This window comes from Gobio gobio, assembly GCF_949357685.1.
Source record: "Gobio gobio genome assembly, chromosome: 3".
NCBI lineage: Eukaryota > Metazoa > Chordata > Actinopteri > Cypriniformes > Gobionidae > Gobio > Gobio gobio.
In genome coordinates this window covers 48,167,178-48,173,269 of record NC_137099.1, presented here as the reverse complement: position 1 = coordinate 48,173,269, position 6,092 = coordinate 48,167,178, and positions in this window count along the sequence as shown.

Below are 6,092 nucleotides of genomic sequence, written 5' to 3'. Positions count from 1 at the left end.
GATATGGAAACTTATTTTTATTTAACGTTTAAGTGGACACTGTTAAACATCTACAATTAAACATGAGATTTGTGATGCTTTTCAGTATGCCACGCAAAATCATTATTCATTTGAATTATAGATGACCTGCTGTGAATGTGAGAACACCTTGCGTCATGTCCAATTTGTCAGTGTTTTTTTTTTTTGGGCAATAAAACTTGCTTCTTGTCATTGGATCCTTGTCAATGAAACAGACCATGCCTATGTATTTCCTTGCCGAAGAGGTTGCACTGGCATGCAGAGAACAACCTGGCACTGTTATAATAATGCATATGAATGCATGTGCATCTTTAAATTATTGATGACTGACATCAACCTTAAAATCTTTTCTTGGCAGCCCCCAAGGAGGCCCATCTTCAAGCAGATTTAAAAATGTGGTTTGGAGTGAAATGCTGAAGTGAAGGCTGTGGATGAAACGGCAGGCACTGTGGTTGCCTAGTGAAAGAGATCCTGCTTAATTATACAGCAATGAAAACATGTGCTCCAGCTTCAGGGTAAAGGGTTAAAAGACTTCTATGTGGCATAACATGTTTAAACCATGTCGCATAATTTGTTTAAACTTTCTGGATGACTCGCAATATATTTGTTCATTGTGGCCCTTTTGCTTCCACATTCATAATGTGAGATGCATCACATAGTAGATTAATGAGTTTATTGATAGTTGAATTGGCAATTTGGCAGACTGATTATTTAGCCTTTTTTGCATATCAATAGCCTGGTACTATCCTTGCCCGATCAGTGACTGAAGATGGTAATCAAAAAGTGCCTTATAAAAAAACAAAACAAAAAACATTTCCGGTGCGCACACAACACAAAGATATTTAGAATGCCGTGTCAAGCTAAACAAAGTTCTTTTAAAAACACGTCCCCAAAAAAAACTTGAATTGTAGTCATTCCGCTGCATATCGAACAAACGTCTAAAATGCTGCCTTCACGCTATCGGAAATTTCCTAATTTCCCTTTAGAAGTCGTGATTACGAGCTTGTTGCATTCAAGTGCTTTGTTGTCGGAGTGAACAGGAATGGTGGACACCAGGGGCCTGTACCATGATGGTAGTTTAACAAACTCAGGGTTACAGGATTAGTTTCGAGTTGACAAAACCAAACCAATCTATGGTCCCATGATGCTGATCATCAACTTTCTCTGTCAACTCAGGCTTTGATCCTGAGTTTAGGATTTTAGCTGTGACATCAGCAGTGAACAGCCAATCACACGCTGTGGATCAGTGGAACTGAGATTCACTTCTCGCGAGAGAAGCAGTGTGATTCACTTCACTCTTCTGCAGAATATACATGATTGAAAAATATTAAGAATTGAAACAAATTTACACAGAAGAAAAGAGCTGTCGAGGACAACTTTAAGAAAAATCTTATACGTCAATGCAAGTAAAAGTTATGAAGTTAGTTTAGTTGATATATAGAGAGAATTGAACATTTATGCTCACATGTATTTTTTTATAGATTTAGTTATTGAATTTAAAGCTTATTTGTATGACCTTTATATAGGCTATTTATTTTAACATTAACAAAATGCATATTAATGATTGATTTACTAAAATTATACATGTGTAATTGATTAAGGGTATAATAATTAGATTATTTTTAAATAATTCAAAATTATTATTAAAAATAAGCATTGTTAAAAGCCAGAGGTTTAAGTCTTTAAAAACCATTTGCTATGTAGTGACCTTTAATTTGGAGTAGAAACAGGGGGAGTGGCTTTATTGCATCAGAGGTGTGTCACTTTGATCACAGCTGATTGGTCCAATTTCAGTTTGAGATCTCTTATCCAGAACATAACCTGTCCTGGAGCAGGTTAGCCGTGGAGCGTAAGTTACTATGGAGATGAACACGGCTAAAAGCCAAACCACTTTAATGGTACCTTAAACCCAGGATTGGCACAAACTAAGCTTAAACATATCTGGCTAGCCAGCTAAACCGGCTTCATGGTATAGGCCCCAGGTTATTCTGGCCTATTTATGGGGAAAATCTAATTAAAACCAACATCATATGCACCGACAACCATATAAACATTCCAGATAGTCCGCTTTCTGCTGATTCTGTAATTTCAGTCAAATGCAGGCTATTTTCGCTGTGTACCAAACATACAATACGCTTCACATGATTACATGTAAATATGTACTACATTAATGTCAAGACAGATGACCAAGCTGTTTTGGAAAGACCAATAAAACAACACCTGCCTGCCACAGCAGTCTAGTTCTCCCCGCCACCATGTTTAAAGCTTATGACACGCCCATCTCGGGAATTGGGGTATCAAAATTATTTCCGAACTTCCCAGTGGTAAACACGACATCAGAGGGCGTTCATGTGCAATTTTTTTTACCTAGGAAACTCGTATTTACGATAATTCCGATAGCACGTGAAGGCAGCATTAATCCGTGTTCAGCTTTATTAAAAATGTCCCTAATTTGTGTTTACACCCCCACTGGATCCTCTCCGTCTCCACGGCACACGTGCATCAACATCTGACGACTAGTGAAGCTACCTGAGGTAACTTAAACATTTGGTCGTATAGTTCACGGAGCGACAACTTTGAGTTAATTAACCGGATTTAGTTGCACGACCTGCTTTCCCGTAACTACCTGCGTTTAGGAAAAACGAAGAATTTTTTTTCCCTCTTCTGTTATTGTGAGCAGAATTTCCAAGCCCTGCTGATAAAGTGTCTCATCTGGTTGAATGGTGGTAAATCAATCCAGTGGTTGTGAATGAACCCTTGTAGAGTGCTCTCAGCCATTTTTATTTTTTTTACGCTTGTCTTTTGCACTGTAAACGTACTGTTTTGTAAGTAAGAGTATGACTTATCGCCTACTACCCCACTGGAATCTCATTGGAAGGAACGTAGCACTCAGCACTCCTCATCAATGTTAATCATGCACCGATCAGGCATAACATTATGACCGGTTAAGTGAGTGAATAATACTGATTATCGTCATCACCGCGCCTGTTAGTGGGCGGGATATATTAGGCAGCAACTGAGCAAGTGAACATTTTACCCTCATTGTTAAGGAAAATGGCAAGCGTATGGATTTGAGCGAGTTTGACAAGGGAGGGACAAATTGTGAGAGACGACTGGGTCAGACTCAAAGCATCTCCAAAACCGCTGCTCTGGGGTGTTCCCGGTCTGCAGTGGTCAGTATCTCTCAAAAGTGGTCCAAGGATATGGAGATAGATTTGTGTCTTTATTACATGCGATAAAATAAATGATCCGAGAGAAAAAAAAAGTTTGAGAGAAAAAGTTATCACAATGATAGCAAAAAAGCATTTCATGAGAGCAAAAAAAAATATTTGAGAGAAAAGGTTTTCATACCAATAGCAAAAAATAATAATATTTGAGACAAAAAAAAGTTTTGAGAGAAAGAACATTAAAAAAAATACATTTGAAATTTTTTTTATTATTTCTGAGAAAAAAAAATCTCTCAAAATACTTTGAAAAAAACTCTCAAATATATATATTTTTGCTATCAGTGTGAAAACATTTTCTCTAAAAAAAAAAAGCGTTTCTCTCGAAACGCTTTTCTTTGCTCTCGATGCAATTTCTTGCTCTCGTGTCAGATTTTGATTTCACTGTGAGAATTGTGTCATGGGCGGGGCCACGTTCCTATTGGCCAGTCGGGTGAGCATCGTCTTGTCTTGGGAGTCGAACTGAATCATTACACCATTGTTCGGTTCACCTGCATGATACCGCCTCCGCCTTATGGCTGGCAGTGTTGAGCACGGACACTCCAATGTTTGGGTAAGATGATGACACACAGCTGGCTTAGCAAGTTCAGCATCACTGAAGATTAAACGTTAAAAAATACCACTCATATTCAGGAATGAGTGTGTATTATATTATAGCCATCATGCTAGGTAAACTTGCAAACTCACCTGGTTTATATACTATTTTTAAATCAAATGCCAAATGAATGTTTTGATTTAGATAGTTTCACTGTAAGTGAAGTTTTCACTAGTTTCGTAACGTTAGTTCACTGACAACCGGGGCAATTTCCCCTTCATTATCACAGACGTATAGCCTGCGATAATTAGGGTAGAGTGGGGGAAAACGCCCCTCTGGGGTAAAACGCCCCCCACCTGTTTTTCCCAAAATAACCACTAGAGGGAGTCAAGATACATTTTCACTGTTGCTATGCACTACGTTTGACAACGGAGATAAACAAATCTCCTTGGAGAAGCTGACACCAGCTACGTATTTGAAGAGAAGAGGATTACATGGCAAGCGCTATAATTTTCAGATATTAGTAAACAAGTGTTTAAGAGAATATTGTTCTGCAGGATATCACAGTGATATATGATAGATGAATAGTGAAGTCTGTAGTTTGAGAGGATATGTTATTTATAAGGAATATAATTATATAATTATTATTTTTTTTTTTTAAAGTCATAGCTTGTGGGGTAAAACGCCCCCTACGCTGAGGGGTAAAACGACCCCCAGAGGGCATAGTAGTTTCTCATAATTACTAACATATTTCTGTCTATCAAATCCTTTGTTTTACACTTAATGCAGTATAACTAGGTGGTAAAATCAAAATATTTGAAAAAAATAAAAATTAAAATTCCTCAAGTGAGCATTAGGCTAGCTTGATAGCACAGTTAGCTCACTGATGGAAGGTGGTTAGGTGGAAGGTGGTTAGCTTTTAATGCATTTATTGAATATTTTTCACAACATAAATATACAAATTTATAAGTTTAATATTTATTTATGTATTTATTTATTACAACATATTTGTTTGCATGACTTAGTTATATGTATAAATTTAAATGTTGAACATTTTTACATGTTGGACATTCCTCAAATAAATATTAATATATATAGGCCTATACATGTTGATACATTACTTGCCTTTTACTTTTAGAGATTAAAAATTAGTCTGTTCATTTTGCTGTTGATCTATGAAGCAAACTGGTTGGTAAGAAAGGGGGCATTTTACCCCACCTTGGGGGGCGTTTTACCCCACTGCTGGGGCAAAACGCCCCCTTTGTACAAAAATATTTTCAGTCAAAATACTAATTAATTATGAAGGCTGAGCAATTTTAATAATTGGTGAATAACTCCTGCCATAGTCACTCAAAACCGGGATGGCAATTCTAGTCACATTTATGTTTTGTTTCACTGTAATGTCACATTTTCCTTAAGGGGGGCATTTTCCCCCACTCTACCCCTAATGTGATATGGCTCAGCCAAGTTCAAGTTGACATGAAGGCTATGCATATGTGAAATATATGCTATAAATATAGCAGCATACATTTAACCTCTTAATGTTGCTCTCAGAGTGCACCAGAATGATGCATTTGATTTAAACGTACAAATTTCGGGCCGGGGTGCATACCCCAGGACCCTCGTTGCGTTCCCCAGGACCCTCTTTGCGTTCCCCAGGACCCTCTTTGCGTTCCCCAGGACCCTCTTTGCGTTCCCCAGGACCCTCTTTGCGTTCCCCTGAACTGAGGTCCAACCATCGTCTCTAAAAGTTCTGAGGGAAACTCTGCTTACATAGTTACATTATAATTATAACCAACGTTAATGGCAAACACCTTAGAGTTCAAAAGATCTTTACATGACTTCAATTCATGGGTTTATTTTTCATGTAGTCTCATCATTTCGAATACCCACACAGCTGTTTCATTTGTCTGATTGGCTCTACTTCATAGACTTCAAAGACAATGCAATCAATTCATTAGAAACACCTGTGGGTCCTCAAAATGGCAGATCTGGGACTAAATGGTACCCATAAATAGAGGAAATGTAAATGTTTAGCCTACGATATATTGGAGGACATTGTTATTTTCATCTCATCAGTAAAGCCGGTTCCTTGATTAGTAGTAAATCGCCATCATCTGCTTTCAGATGGAGAGGCATTTACTACCATAAGTTCACTGACAAGCTGAGCCATATCGCATTAATTATCGCAGGCTATACGTCTGTGATAATGAAGGGGAAATTGCCCCGGTTGTCAGTGAACTAACATTACGAAACTAGTGAAAACTTCACTTACAGTGAAATCAAAACATTCATTTGGCATTTGATTTAAAAAT